Genomic DNA, 15,820 nt, shown 5'->3' with positions numbered 1-15,820 from the left:
TATACGACTCAGTATGACCTACTTTCTGGTTACTGCTCCCAATTCATTCTTCTTTATCATTCCCACTCTTTCGTTATTCTCAAGCCACGGTTGCCCATCTCAGGGTTCTGCACTGCTGTTACCTCACTTTGGAATGCTCTCCCTGCAACTCTTTACAAGGCTGCCCCCTGCTCATCATTAAGTCTTAAATTAGATGTCAACTCCTCAGAGAGCCTTCTATCCGCGATCTAAATACAGTAGTGTCCCCCTCCCCTGTCATCACACATTTCATATTTTTCACTGCACCCAGCAGTTCCAGAAATTCTCTTTTTTTGGTATTTTTATTCATTTATTTTATATGTTTATTGTCTATCTCTTTACCTCAGAGCTTATGTTTCTCTAGGGAAGTGATTTTGTCTGTCCCATCCACTGTTTTATCAGAGTCTAGAAGAGTACCTAGCATATATTGTACCCATGTGTTAATGGAGCCACTAACTAACCTTTATTGTTTATTCTTTGATAGGCAGGTACTGAGATACATATTTTACATGAACTCATTCACATGAGTTGTTTCAACAACTACATTAATATGTTAAAATTATTAATATCAACCTCATTTTTCCAATGAAAAACCCTGGGGCTTAGAAAGGTTAATAAATGCTCAAAGTCACAAAGCTAGTATAGCCCGGAGCCAAGATAGTCTGACTGTTAAATCTAGCTCTTCTCCAATATCCTATTTATATGGAATTAAATTCACAAAACTTTCAACCTAGTTGGGCTTGAAAGAGATAGAAAGAGGGAGAATACTTCTGGTATATATTTGTAGGGATGTAGGGAGGTTTTCTGCTATAAATTTTATAATATGACAATTTCACTTAGTTTAATTCTCTGTTTAATGTGACAGGCATGTCAATCATATCCTCCTGCCTGCACAATCACAATTATTAATTTGTAGAAATGCTTCAAAGAGAGTTGAAGGTAGAGAGAGTTGAAGGTGTGAGATATTGTTATTATTCTAATATTTATTACTTAGAACATTCCTCATATTTTGAAGATGAATTCTAGTCATTAATTATTCCTTGTCTTGTTGCCTTGGTTACAATTACTCATAGTAACTGAAGCTGTCAGATGCTGCAGGCAGTGCATGAAGAGTATTGGGTCAGATTAACACTAAGTTACGTAGAATGAAAGTCTAGCCATTCTCCAATTTAAAGCTTTCCAAACTCTCACACTTTAATTAGCGTGTTCCTGCTTAGTAAGTAAATATTCAGAACACAGTGTATGAACGACAAAGATACTACATAAATCCACCATAAGTAATCTGGATATGCAATTCTAGCAAATTATACCTAACTTGGAGAGTAAATTTTTTTCCCATTCCCTCAAGGATGTGGGCTACAAAGCATTTTAAAATCCTTAATGTCTATCAAAAACTATGCCTGTACACCCAGAAAGAAATGAAATTAAAGAAAAACCCATGATACTACTGTTCATTTTTAAGTATTTTGAGAAGCTTTAATTTGTATTATGCTTTCCCCTTAAGTCCTATTATACCAAGGAATGGAAGACAGCTGGCTTATAAGTTTTAGATCAGTCTCTAATCACCAGCATTATAAAGGAACATGTTCTAGCCTCATTATTTTTATATATTTATTTATACTTTTTTTTGCTGAGGAAGATTAGCCCTGAGCTAATCTGTGCCAATCTCCCTCTATTTTGTATGTGAGTCACCATAACAGTGTGGCTGATGAGTGGTGTAAGTCTGCACTTGGGATCCAAACCTGCAAACCTGGGTTGCTGAAGCAGAGCAAGGCGAACTTAACCACTACACCATGGGGTCAGATCTATCCTCATTATTTTTTATGAAATTATTTTTATTTTATAGCTAGGATGCGTTTCTTTTTGTATCACTGGTCACCTATCATTTAGTGATAACAGTGCTGGCACCACTGACCTCATAAGCTTGTCGTAAAAATGAAATAAACCTGAGTTCTGTATTACACAAAATTTTGTTTCTCAGTAGGAATTGATAGTATATATTCACTGTAGAAATGTTGTCTGAAAACATACCTCAGAAAATTTTAGACATCGGTGTAGACAAATTTCCTCCCTTCAACTGTTGATCTTGAAAACGAAACAACAAAGTCTTGAGCTAACCAAACTGAATTTATTTGGGAATATCAGAGGAATTACAATTTAGGACAAGGAAACCATGGTGAACCATAGGCAAGTCTGAGGAGACAAAGGAAAGGGGAGCTTTTATTAGGTTTTAGGAGGAAACTGGAGAGGGCTTCCGCAGTCCTTCATTGGCTGCAGGCCGTTGGCAGCTTGTTGTTGCTGGGGCAGGAAAAAATCTTTCTTTCTCCTAGGCTCTGTAAGCTGCAGTGAGTGATACCTACCTAAGAATCCTCACTTCATGGCTTCCTGACTCCATTTTGATTTATGTTTTCTTTGTTCTTTTTCAAATTTCAGCCTCTTGATCAAGATATTTCCTTGACAGCATTGCTGAAAAAGAGTCAGGTTATCCAATTTTAGTGAATTATGTCCCTTGACATCAAGAATGACCTTTCCTGGATGTGATGTCCCACATTGGAGGGAAAGTACAGAGGGATCAGAAACGATTTGAGGCCACATTTGAGTAACAAGGAAGGTAGAAGAGGGTAACTCTTAGGATATTATACTCTTAAGATCCTATCTTTTCATCTCAAAGTGTTGAGCAGATGTCATACTATTTTGTTCATCATTTCTTCAGAGGCTTGACAGGCAACAGATACAATGTTTAAAAATAGTTATACAAAGAAGAATTAAAAGTATTGTGACAAATCCAGCTTCATAATGGTTCCAAACCATAACCCTGGACCTGAAGGTAGCTAACTGCACAAATGAAAGGATCATGGAAAGTCAGGGGAAATTTGCTGTAACCAGTGCACTTGTTACCTGATCTTATGTAATTGAGTTTCTACTTCTCCAGAGATATATAGCAACGTGCAACAGGTGACATTTGCTATTGGACAAAGGCCTCCCCATTCAGCAATCAACCAATCAACCAATTCAACCAATCCCTATTCAACAAATCAATGGCTATGCAATTGTCTAAAACTACTTTAGCTAATGAGCCAAGTGACAGTGGTTGGGCTGCTATTGCTTTGGCTGTGAAATAATCTAGCTCTCCTAATGTTAGGGAGAAATTTCTGATCATACACTCATTGACAATTATTCTGACCCAAAAGAGAAAGGCTCTCTCTATGTGGGTGTGGGGGATCAGAATTGGCCACCCCGAAATGTGTCTCTTTCCCGTGCCTTGATTACTTCTAAGAACAAAAGACTCTGAAAGAAACTTTGAGTTTCCCCCAACTGCCTAAAAGAAATTTAAAATAAAGTACTGTCCCTAGGAAAGCATCACCATAGAGAACTCTGGGTATCTGGTAGACTGGGAGGATCCTTGCTAAGCCCAATCGTATCAAAGTTCTATTTACCAAACATTTGCTTTTCCATTTCCATGTGAATTACCTTCCTTCCCTTCGAAGCCTCAAATGAACACCCACAACATCCTCCTTTGTTTTTAGCTGAAGTGGTATTTAAGATGAGAGCCTCTGCCATTTTGGTGAGTTACTCAGTTTTCCTGGGTTTCTCCCATGAATACATGTTATAAAGCTTTGTTTGATTTTCTCCTGTTATTCTGTCCCATGTCAATTTAATTTTTAGCCCAACCAGAAGGATCCAGTGGGTAGAGGAAATGTTCTTCCTCCCCTACACAGGCAAACGCAGAGTCATGTATGCCGTCAGGTAGTTCCAGTCTAAGATGCTTATGAAGGTTTATTGGGGAAGACCAAGGAGAGGCTTCATATTTATTATGGATATTAATGGGGACAGTTAATTATCTTAGTAAACCTTGGCCTCCCATTCAGCAGCTGTCCAAACATTCTAGGCGCATTGAGAGTTCCATTCGGCACGAAGATAAAACCAGGTGGTGTACACAGGACTCCTGCTAAGGTTTGATTATTAATAGTGATTTGTTGATTGGTCCTTTTGAGCCAAGGGTAAGTGGTATTTGGGAGGAAACCATCCTGTTTTGTGGGCTTTGTTCCAAAAGGCTGCAAAGAGATGATTTATTTTGTTAGAGCAAGTGGGCTTCAGATCATACTAGAGGGTCACCACTGTCATGGACAATCGGGGTTTCTGGTGGCAAATCCAGCAATCATAAAGGTTTCCTCCTTTGATGGTGGATTGGGAAATGTGAATAAGAGCATTGTCTTTTCAAGAAAGGGAGGGAGAAAATAAAAAGAGAAGTAAAAGGAGAAAAGATGTAGAGGCCTGGCCCTATAGTCTTGGGAAAGCTGTCTCCTTCAGGTGTCATCTGCTTCAATTTCTGGAAATCTTTATTTTTAGGTCACCAGTTGGCATGTGGGTACAGTCAGGGTTTGGTGCTTTCTTTAGATGTGACAAATGGATCTAAGAGCCTATTCCTTGGAGTTTAGTGGCACAAAGCTTGGTTAATAGTATCTAATAGGGGCTTTTCCAAGAGGATTGAAGAGTTTTTCTGGAGGTGTCTTTTTTCAACAGATGAAATCTCCAGGTTGTAAGGTGTGATGCTTAAGGTCTTCATCTCCGGGGTGCATGCTGTGGAAAGATTGTTTTATTAATGTATGGTTACTCTCAATGTTTTTAAATAGGCCTTTACAATATTAAAGTATATCTCTTTTCAGTCACTGAGAATCAAAAGAGGCAGGGGCTAGATGCATCAACCACCCAGTAATAATTTCAAAGGATGAGAGTTTGTGGGTTCCAAAGGGAGTGACCTTAAGGTACAGAAGGACCAGTGCCAATGCTTTTGGCCAGAGTATTTGAAGGGTCTCTACAAATTTTGCCAATTGGGTTTTGATGATGCTATTGGTGTGTGTGACTAGTCCTGAAGACTTGGGATGATAAGCACAGTGCAAATGTTGTAGCACTAGCCAAATTCTACAGCCTTGTTATAGCATTTGACCAGTAAAGTGGGTTCCCTGATCACTGTGAAGTTTTCTTGACTTGATGAGGTTTATTAGAGAAACTCATTATTTAAGTCATTTTAGTTCTCCAAGGCAGGGGCTGTTTAATAGTAATGAGGTTGAGCACTGACAGTGTAGCTCCAGTATCAATAAATACTGATAGAAATTTACTCTGAATCTGGAGAGTTGTTCTTCCAGGCCGGTTTAGAGGAAGGATTGGGAAAAGCCCCTATGATTCCTCAGAGTCCCATCATTGGGAAGTGGGGGAATACTGGAAAGATTGGTTGGGTGACTGAATATGCCTGCAGCATTTTAGTTTATAGCAGCCTTTTTTCCCCAGTGTCCTGTCTTCTCATAAAAATGACAGAGGTTGGGAGGATTTTGCTTATGGGCCTCCATCTGTTGAAGTTGGAGGTTAAGGATTTCAGTGGTCTTTTTTGTAATAGAATCATCTAGGCTGCAGGCTAATTGGTTTGCTAAATTAACTAAGTCTGGAGTGGATATCGTTTCTCATTCTATTCTGGTTCTCTTAACCAAGAGAGAAAGGTCCCGGTTTAGCCCAGTAATGAACATAGAGTTGAAGGCTACTCAAGTGGATTAGACATCAATAAGGAGATCAGAATTCTCCTTAAAAACAATTTGGAGTTAACTGTAATAGTCATGCACATGTTCACTGGGCTTCTGAGTGCAAGCCTGAACCTTATTCCAATCAACACTATTTTGAGAAAGCCGTAGGAATTGCCAAATAAAGTCACTTAGTGATTGCCCAAGCCCAATCATTTAACAAGGCAGGAGGTTGGTCTGCAATTTGCAGTTCAAGGGATTTTTCAGAATCATCCCAGTTAGCTATTTTCATCCAGTGTTGGGCTTGGCCTTCACCAATGAGCATGTGAATTAGCTGGCATAAATCTGAGAACTCTGGTTGGTAAGTCTGGACAACTATATTAAACTCCTCAGCAAATCTATAAGGATCTGCAATAACTCTAGGAAAATCTTTGACTCTGGATCCTAGTTCAGCCGTAGTCCAGGGGACATAGGAAATTAGGGGCTTAGCATTAGGATCCTCAGAGGGTCTTATTTTTAAGGGTCAGATTGTAACAGGTTTGGGTGAGGAGGAGGTAGAGAGAGACTCAGAGGAAAAGAGAAGTTCAGTGAGAGGGTTGGAAGGAGGAAGTAGAGGGTACAAAATGGGTGGAGTGGCGCAGTAGAGGAAGAGGAAGTTAGTGCCAGGAGGGGGCACCGAAGGAGGTGAAGAGGCCTCCAATGCCTTTTTTCTTCTTTCAATTGTTTATTTGCCTTGGTCAGTTTAGAAATGGTGTTGTGTAAAGAGGCAATTTTAGAGTCCTGAAGCCTCAAGATACTAGTTGAAATAGGCATCCCGTTCAGTTTCTTTTATGTTGGAGCCACAGTCTTCAAGTTTAGTTCTGAGAAAAACAAATTTGCAGAGATCCAAGGTTACCCATAATTACCATTGAAGTGCTCAATTATCTTTGGTTGGGTCAGGCCATTTAGTTACAAACGTGCATGAAGAGGGACCTTTGTTTTTAAAGATAAAACGGGCCTGGTCCCAGAAGGAGAGCCATCCGGAGAGTGTTTAGAGGATTGAAATCCCATAATCTTAGAAGTTCAGAAAAGGAATCAAGTACTCACCAAAAGGACCATGCTTCCAGAAAATAGATCCCGAATAAAGTCAGAGAGCTCAACAAAAAAGAGGGAGCTGGAATTTCAGAGTAGGCTTATCAAACCGAAAGGAAGAAGATGACTCATGTAAGTGGAGAGCACAAAGGGCTCAAGTGTGTACTGCACGCGGTTCCAGAGGCCTTAATTCTTTACGTCCCTTCATGGTTACCATGAAACGTTGACTGTAAAAATGAACTAATAAGGTCTTTAGCTAGCCCAAATGAGTTTATTTGGGGATAGCAGAGGAATTGTAATTCAGGACAAACAAACCATAGGGAACCATAGGCAAGTCCAAGGAGATGAAGGGAAAGTTAGCTTTTATTAGGTTTTAGGACAAAATGGAGGGGGGAGAGCTGCGGCAGTTTTTCATTGGCTGCAGTTGGTGGGCAGCTTATTCTTGCTGGGTCAGAAGAAAATCTTTTTTCTTCCTCCTGCGGTCTATAAGCTAAGGTGAGTGATATGTGCTTGAGGGCCCTGTCTTTATGGCTTCCTGACTCCATTTTGACGTAGGTTCTTTTGTCCATTTCACAAGGCTAAATCAGAGTCTGCATATTCACTAATACATCCTGTTGTATCTAGATTAATTTTTGGATCAAGCGGTAATGGCAATATAGAAACTTAAGGAAAAAGCCACTTGGCTTCTTAAGGTAGATTATCAAGGTTTAAGGGATCTGTTTAGTTGGTGTATTCTGGGTCCTAAGCCATGGATGAGGTCAATCCTGTGGGTTAGCCTCATCTTGCTGATTATAGTCCTATTGATTGTAAACTTAATTGCGGTATGAAAGAAATTGAACAGATATGGCCAGATTAATCAGTGACCAGCAGAAGGGCATAATCATGAAAAACTTCATCAGAAGCCAAGACAATGTAGAAATAAGGGACAGATATCTTTAAGAGAAAATTCTCCATGGTTCTATATTTTCTGTGCATCTTGCAAGTCAGATACTAACTGCCCTTTGTGTGTAAACTTAACAGCCTTGGAAGACAGAAATAAGATTTCTCACTGAGCAAAGGAAGGCGTGCTTGCCGACCATTAAAAGATTCTGGTCCCCAAAGTTGAGAGCTCCTCTCATGAGAGCATGTGCAGGCATCCATGTCATTCCTGTGGAGCAAGGGGAAATGGAACAAATATGCCGATGCTTATGCTGCCTTTTATGTTATGAGTAGTAAAGGCCTTTGTCTCTGATCCAGGAGTCTTGTGTCTTCTATTAGCATCTTTGAATATGTGACAGGCCAATTTGCTAGCTTGTAGGTAAAATAAAATATCAAGCTTTTCACAGTAACAACACCCAGAGTAGGAGTAATTCTGCTTAGAATCCTCCAAAATATACCCTCCCCGGCCATCATAAAAATCATGTTTTAATAGCTCCCGGGAAGTTATTTTGTCAAATTAAAAGAGCATAGGCTTTGGAATTAGAAACACCTGAAGAAAAAACCCAGGCTTTCTGCTTGTAAAAGCACAATATCATCCATAAGTCAGGGGTATTGTGATGAATAAACGTAATGGTATTAATAATAAAGCTTTTTTTCTGCACCTGGCGTGTTGAAATCAGTCAATGAATTTTTTTCTGTAAGAGTTCTTAAAGATTTGAATTGAGAGGAATATAAAGAAAAGGACTGAAAAATAAAAAAAAAAATTGTATAGTATCCATATAAAAGTCATATATTTGTCTAATAAAGAAACTGAAAATATTGAAAAATAAAGTAGAAAGAAATCAACTATAATTCCATCATAAACAACAAATAATTGTTAAAAATCTAATGTATCATTGTTAAAAATCTAATGTATCATCTTTTTATACAATTCTAAAAAGCAGTAGAGTCTATACAATTTTGTATCCTAAAGTAGGAACATCTTGATAGTGGTTCTAATGAGTTTTTTTTCAAGAAAGAAAATATATTAATATCACAAGCCAGAAAGCTTGGCTGTTGAATTTTTGGTAAATCCACCAGTTAAGAACATAAATGAGACTTTCATGGAGACTTTTCTTTAGCCCAACCATCTGGACACATTCTGTATTTTGATTAAAAGCAAAAAACTCATTTGACAAAAACTTATAATACAGTCAAATTCCGAGCCTTTACAGAGAGAAAGCCCAAGATAAAATAATATAGAAAAAGTCTGAAGAAAAATCATTGTTGCATCAAAAAAATTCCATTAATTATAGTAATTATCTATGATTGGAACTTTTTAAACATCTGCAGTCAAACAAGTGGCTATGCTTAAACATGCTCATTTCATTCTCAATCACTTAAACAGAACTATTGTTAAGGAATTAGTTGGAAGTCATTAAGAAAGTAACTTTTAAAAAACCAATTCTGGCATATGAGAGCGACAAAATTGAAGGATTAACAAAGGAAAATGTGCCCAAACATTATGATCACAATCATTACTTATAAGTGAGTATAAAAATGAAGAAAACCTGGTTGACAATTAACTTCAATTATACCTCTTTATTTAGGTATTAAGATCATTAATTCTATTAGCTAATTAAAATCTGCAATCGTGAGATTGTAATGAATTCTTATTCAATGAAGATGAAGGTCATTTATTCATTTAACATGCACTTTATTAGGTAACTACCATAGGCCTGTCCATGAGATTGTTATCATAGGTACCAAGGATATGAGGTAATGCTTCCAATTACAATGACCCATTTGAATCACTCTGTGTCTAGAAATCCCTTCAAAACTAAGAATGCATATTGTTAAAAATATCTGACCAAAGAGGTATTACATGAAATTTGCTTTTTGTGATAATATAAAATTACAATTAAAAACAATTTAAAAATTGTCAAATATTAAAAGAATGAACAAAACTGTGTGTATATCATCTCAATTTGTAAAATAGAAATATTCCATAAATAAAATGGGAAGAGCATTATATATGGATCATGAGGCTGCAAGTAATCTGTGCTTTTGGATTTCCAAAATATGTAGAGAACTCATACATCTCAATGACCAAAGAAAACAATTAGAAAATGTGCAAAGGATCTGAACAGTTTTCTGAAAAAGATATACAGATGGCCAACAGGCACACGAAAAGATGTTCATCATCACTAATTATTAGGGAAATGCAAATCAAAATTGTAATGAAATATCACCTCATGCCCATCACAATCACTATAATTAACAAGAAAAGAAATAACAAGTGTTGGAGAGAATGTGGAGAAAAGGAACCCACATACACTGCTGGTGAGAATGCAAACTGGTGCAGTCACTATGGAAAACAGTATGGAGATTCCTCGAAAAATTAAGAATAGAACTACCAAATGATCCAGCTATTCTACTGCTGTATTTATCCAAAGAACACAAAAACATGAATGTGAAAAGATATTCGCACCTTCATGTTCATTGCAGCAATATTCACAGTAGCCCAGACTTGGAAACAACCTTAGTGCTCATCAATGGATGAGTGGATAAAGAAGATGCGGTATATATAAAAAAATGGAATACTAAGCCATAAAAATGATGAAATCTTGCCATTTGTCAAGTCAGACAGAGAAAGTCAAATACCATATCATTTCACTCATAAGTGGAAGATAAAACAAGAACAACAACAAAGAAACACATAGACACAGAGAATACTTTGGTGGTTACCAGAAGCGAAGGGAGGTGGGAGGAGGGCAAAAGCAGTAATGTGGCACATGTGCACAGTGATGGATGGTGAACATGATGTACTCTATGCAGAAATCAAAATATAATATGTACACCTGAAATTGATATAATGTTATAAACAAATGTTACCTCAATAATAAAAAAAAAAATTAAGGCCTTTAGGCAGATGAATCCTCTGCAATTTCTTAGAAGGCCAAGTTAGCCCTTATGGCTGTTGAGTAGTAGAAATAATAGTGAGAGAGTGGCAGGAGATGAGGGCAGAAGGGTAATGAAGCATAGAGCTTTGGCAGCACATTGTGGAGTCTTGTTAGAGACACTGGTTTTACTTAGTGATATGGAACACTATCGTAAAATTTTGAACAGAAGGGTGACATTAACTGACTATAATTTTAATAAACTTCCTTGGGACACAGCGAAACTGGAAGAATATTACAGTGACCCAGGACCAGGTGAAAAATGATGGTGGCTCAGACTAGGGTGGTAAAAGCGGGCAAAGAAAATAGGGTAATTTGGGGCTATTATTTTGAAGATGAGACTTGTATTTGCAGAGAGAAAGTGAAGAGTAAGAAGCGCTCACAGGTTCTGCCTGCACCAGTGGAAGCAAAGGAAGTGTGTGAGAAGAATACATTCCAGATTTTTTTCTTTTAACCAACACTTTTACACACAACGGTAAAACAATAAAAATATGTAATTTCTCCTGCCATGCTTCATGCACCTTGTTGGGACAAGCAGTCAAAGATCCTGAATCGATAATTGTTTTGATTATACCGTTCCCCAGAAACAATGTATAAAAACATATTCCAGTGCAATTTCTCTGTAATCTGTTCCTCCTGTCCCATCAAGTGTGACACTGTATTATTATATATTGACAGAAAACATCAATGTGGATGATGTTAGACAGTGGGAGGAAAGCATTTTGGTGTGCTGGTTTTGTCTTCATAATAACAGCATTGATCTGTATTTCAGCTTACCCGCTGTCAGCGGCTCGCAGTTTATTTGCCCGTATCTACATTGGTATGAGCAGGAATATGGGGAATGTCAGATGGGATCTGCAATTTATAGGAACAGCTCTGCAGCCTAATGATTTTTGTCAATTGCGAATTAATTATTAATCTGATTTGTCCTCCTTTGTTCAGATCTCTGCAAATGTTAGTAAATCAGGATCTGCTCAAACTTTTACTAGAATGGCGGGAGAATAAGCAGCCACATTTGGTTTGCTTGCTTTCCTTTTGCCTGATTAAATAAACTGTTCTGGTCCTTTTATGGCCTTTGGATTGCCATTTTCTCAACTTTACAATCATTTACTCAAAATGAGTTTTCTGCTTCTTGATTTTCATGTTTTCCACTCTTCTTTGTTTGAGACTTATCATTCTTCTTTAAATAACATAAAGGCTTTAATCCCATTCTTAGGTCACCAATTATGGGAGCACTGAGAAAGGGGCTCTAGAAGTGGAATTCATTCAATTAACAGTGAAAAACTTAAGCAAGTTACTATAAGGAGCACCGAGTTCCTTGCCTCTGTTATTGAATTGAAAATACCTACTTCACAGGCTTATAATGAGCATTTAACAAGATAATGTATATAGAACACCTTAGTTTCTGCCATTTGCTTTGTCAGTGTACCTGTTACCCTTGAATGGGAGGCAGACTCTATGCCCTTTCAATCAAGTTATTTCCCTTCAGAGATGACTAAGTGTATGACTGTCTGTTTACACCCAGTAAGTTGACTATTTTGATCTATTTAGCAAGGATTTAGTCAGATTATTAACTGAATTGGTGGAAAATCACAATTCACTAATTGGCACACAAATGATTATACTAAAAATTATTACACTATTCACCTGATTCATTCATCTTCTATAGACAGAATCTATAACGAAAACTGTGTGTTAAGGTAATTTATATTCTCCAGTTAAAAGCTGAGGACCTTTATACCCTGCTGGGTTAGGGTGCTTTGGTTTTTCATAGTATACTGGCTGAATTTGAAAGCAGCTAGAAGTCTAGAAGGCTAATAAGGCCGTGTTAAATTCCAACTTAACTGAAGTATGAACTGGGATTGCAGAGGTAGTTCAAAGCAGCCTGGCTTCCCAGTTCGTATGTATGAATGTGACAAGCAGAAAATTAGACACCTGGCAGCTACAAGTGTTTTGGTTTTATGTTTTTCGATACATGGCCAAGAATACTTTGTGAGTGCCAAATTGCTACCTTAATTTAAAAGCAGAGAAACACATTAGTTTTTACCACCTAGAAAATCATGTTATATCCTTGCTTAAAAACATCTTCATTAGCAGAGAGAAGGAAAAAAAAATTTTTTTCAAGATTACCTGCCATCCATTTTGTAGGGTTTGGACCTTGAGAAATGTCTGACAATACTGCTAAACTGGAGGAATAGTTTCTGGGTTTTAAAATGTTAATTTCATTGCTGGAAGCCTGTTAGGCCAAAGAGCATAACTGAACAGCTTAGGGGCTGATGGGGGCCAGTGAAAGTCCAAAGTCTGTTAATTTTCTTTCTCATGTTGCTGGCAGTGTGGTTTTATGTGGCCCTTCCATTAGACATAATCCTCAGATTTAACACAGGATGGAAAAGAGAGTTGCTCTAAAACCTTTACTAAGGTCGATCAAAGGTCCTTACAAGTTACACCTAACTCTAACTTCTACTTTAAAGAAAGCATCAAACAGTGCATTTGAGCTAAACAAAATCTAGGAGGCAAATGTGACACACACTTTTGCCCCAAGGTAGTTAATCAGCCAGAATTTAATGAAGGAGCATCTGAATATAAAGAAAAACAAAACTAGGGACGAAACATTCTGAGAAATGTATTTTACTGTTTCAGAAAAAAATGCATCCCTAAAAAAATGAGCTTAGAGCCTAATTTCTGAAAGAAGGATTTTTCTGTCCTTGTTATATTTGCAAGTTTGTTTAAGCTAGCCGATTGTGACAAGAATTTGATTAAACAAAGACAAATATGTTTGGCAACTTGACTGGGGCTTTTGAGTGCTGCATCATTCACAGTGTTCTTCCCTATCCTCTTGCCTACATAAATGTTATGTAAAACTTCTCCTCAGCAGCCTCCTTTCCATGCCACACTCCTGTTCTATTCAACATTCCCATCCCATTACACCTGTTGCCTCAGAGTAGCTAACTCTGCCCACTTTCACTGGCCCTGTTCTTTAGCCAGTTGCATGGATTTAAGGAGTAACAGCTTTGGCTCCTACACAAGTCATTTTCCCAAACTTCCAAATCTTCCCTAAATTTCAAATCAATTAAAGGATTTGGTACTCTTCGAGGTGGCCTCTAGGTATCTCTACTGATACAAGTAACAGCTCTCCCTTAAACCCCCATTGGCATCCTTTTCATGATGACTTCTCTTTTGATTTCCTCTCTAAATTTCTACTTGTTAACGTGCTAATTTTCTCAAGCAACGTTCAAAACTGGAGCCCTTCCAGGAATCTAGAACAATGGGAGAGAACCTTAATTACTTATGTAAAGGCAAATTATCTTAGCACGTTATTCAGGATCCTTCCTGCTCTGTCCCAAATATCACCTTCAATTATCATTACCGGCCCCTTACCCAGGGTACCCTAAATGTCTTCCCTAATATTGTAAAACTTTGTTTCTTTCCTTAAGCTCTTTCTTCTGGCTGTTGTTCCTTTTCTGCTGATTCTTCCCCAGCTGACTTCTACTTATTTTTTAAGCTCAACTTCAGTATTATCTACTCCATGAAGTCTTTTCTTCCTCTATGAAGACTTTTAATTATTTACAAAAGTAATTATTACTCTCCCAGAGATCCCATAGCACTTTGAACAGCTGTAAGAGAGCCCTAGTTGAATCTTCTCTGAATGGGGTTATTCCAGAATACAACAGCAATGAAGCATGGAGAATTTTGAATCTACTCCCACCCGTAATCAATGCAAGAGATGGCCCAGAAGAAGAGAACAGAATATATCCTATCAAAAGCATATGAGTGACTTTACTTCTCAAAAGTATAGGTAGTTGTGGTTCAGACATTAAATAATTTCCAAGACAAAGACGTTCTCTTCTACGTGGCTAGTGAAGGAAAATGGATTTTATAATACTTGATGAACATTCTTATAATATCATGGCTTCTTGTCTGGAGTTGGAGAAAATGACCTTAGCAAGAAGATGCACAGATTCTTGACAAGGAAGTTTACCTGAGTCACTACAAGATATGGAAGACAGCGGTGATGGTTAAGGAGGAAATGTCTATCTGCATAAGTATATTGGTTATGACTGTGTTTTTCTCAGTTCTGAAAACGTTATTTCAAATTAACTAGGTCATAAAGGCCAAAGAAGCATTAGTTTTATATGGTCCTAGACCTTAGTGAAAAGATTGGGTGCATCTTTCATCCAGTCAGGAGTGGGAATGATGCTCTCCTGTTCTCCAAACCTCTTAAGAACAGATTAGACTATTAGATAACTGAGGAAAATAACAGGACCTAGGGAAGAAGGGAAAAAGTAGAATCTCATACAGTTTGTTAGACAAGGAGGAAGGCTTGACTTAGGAAGTGGGTAGAGAAGTATTGTCTAAATACGAGTCTTGGGGAAGGGGGGGTGGCCGTCAGTAATGTGTAATATTGCTCCTTAGTATTGGTCATATCTTGCTTGGGTTAGCAGTGAGGAAGATCAGAGAAACAAGATGAGGCCAAAAAGGCAGCTATGTGCCACTGCACCTGTTGACAAACTATTTTAGAAAGGCCACTCAAAAATAAGCCCGTATCGGGCAGTAGTTAAGCTCTTCAGAATTGTCATAATTGGTGTCTCTATTGGAGCAGAAGTGAGCATGCAAATGGGACCAGCTTTCAGAAAATGAGGAAGATGGAGACAGGGAAATTGAGATGGGGGCTGATAGTCACTCTTTCTTTCTCCACATAGGGAGGAACTGTTGAAGAACAATGAGTCAGTGGACTGAGAATGTTGATGGGCAGATTTCGATTCAACAAACTATTTTAGAAAAACAGGTGGTTTTATTTCATCACAATATGTTTGTTCAAAACATAACAGGAAAGAGGAAAACTATGAGTACCGAGTTCCCAAAGATAGCTACCACCTCTACAGTGAACACTTTTATTTGGTCAGAAAAGAGTAGAACTAAGAATAAGAATTCTTTCAACATAAAAAAAAAATGTCTTTCTTCTGGAAAAATTGATAGACGACGAAAAAATGAACTGTCCATGATTATACTAGCTGATTCCTGATACCTGGGGAAAGATTTTGGTATCTTAAATTCTAAGTTACTTTTTCTTTTTTCTAAAGGACTCACTATTTTTCTCATTTGTTTCTGACCTTAAAGGTATGTGGAAGTTTTCTTTTGGAAGGTTTATTTAGAGTTTGCATGCTCACTTGAGCAATGAGTTTTCTAAATGATTAGGTCAATTTGTTTCTCTTCCTTTGTGCTTACTTTTCTGATCTCCCTCTTTGCTGCTCAGCTAATCTCTGCAAACTCCTGATATGACCGAAAGTACCCTATCTGTTTATTTTATTAATCTCCGTCCCTTCTAGACTGGATTGTGACCTCCAGAGAGCAGGGTCTGTA

Source organism: Equus caballus, chromosome 5 (assembly GCF_041296265.1).
Source record: "Equus caballus isolate H_3958 breed thoroughbred chromosome 5, TB-T2T, whole genome shotgun sequence".
Classification (NCBI taxonomy): domain Eukaryota; kingdom Metazoa; phylum Chordata; class Mammalia; order Perissodactyla; family Equidae; genus Equus; species Equus caballus.
This window is presented reverse-complemented; position numbering follows the sequence as displayed.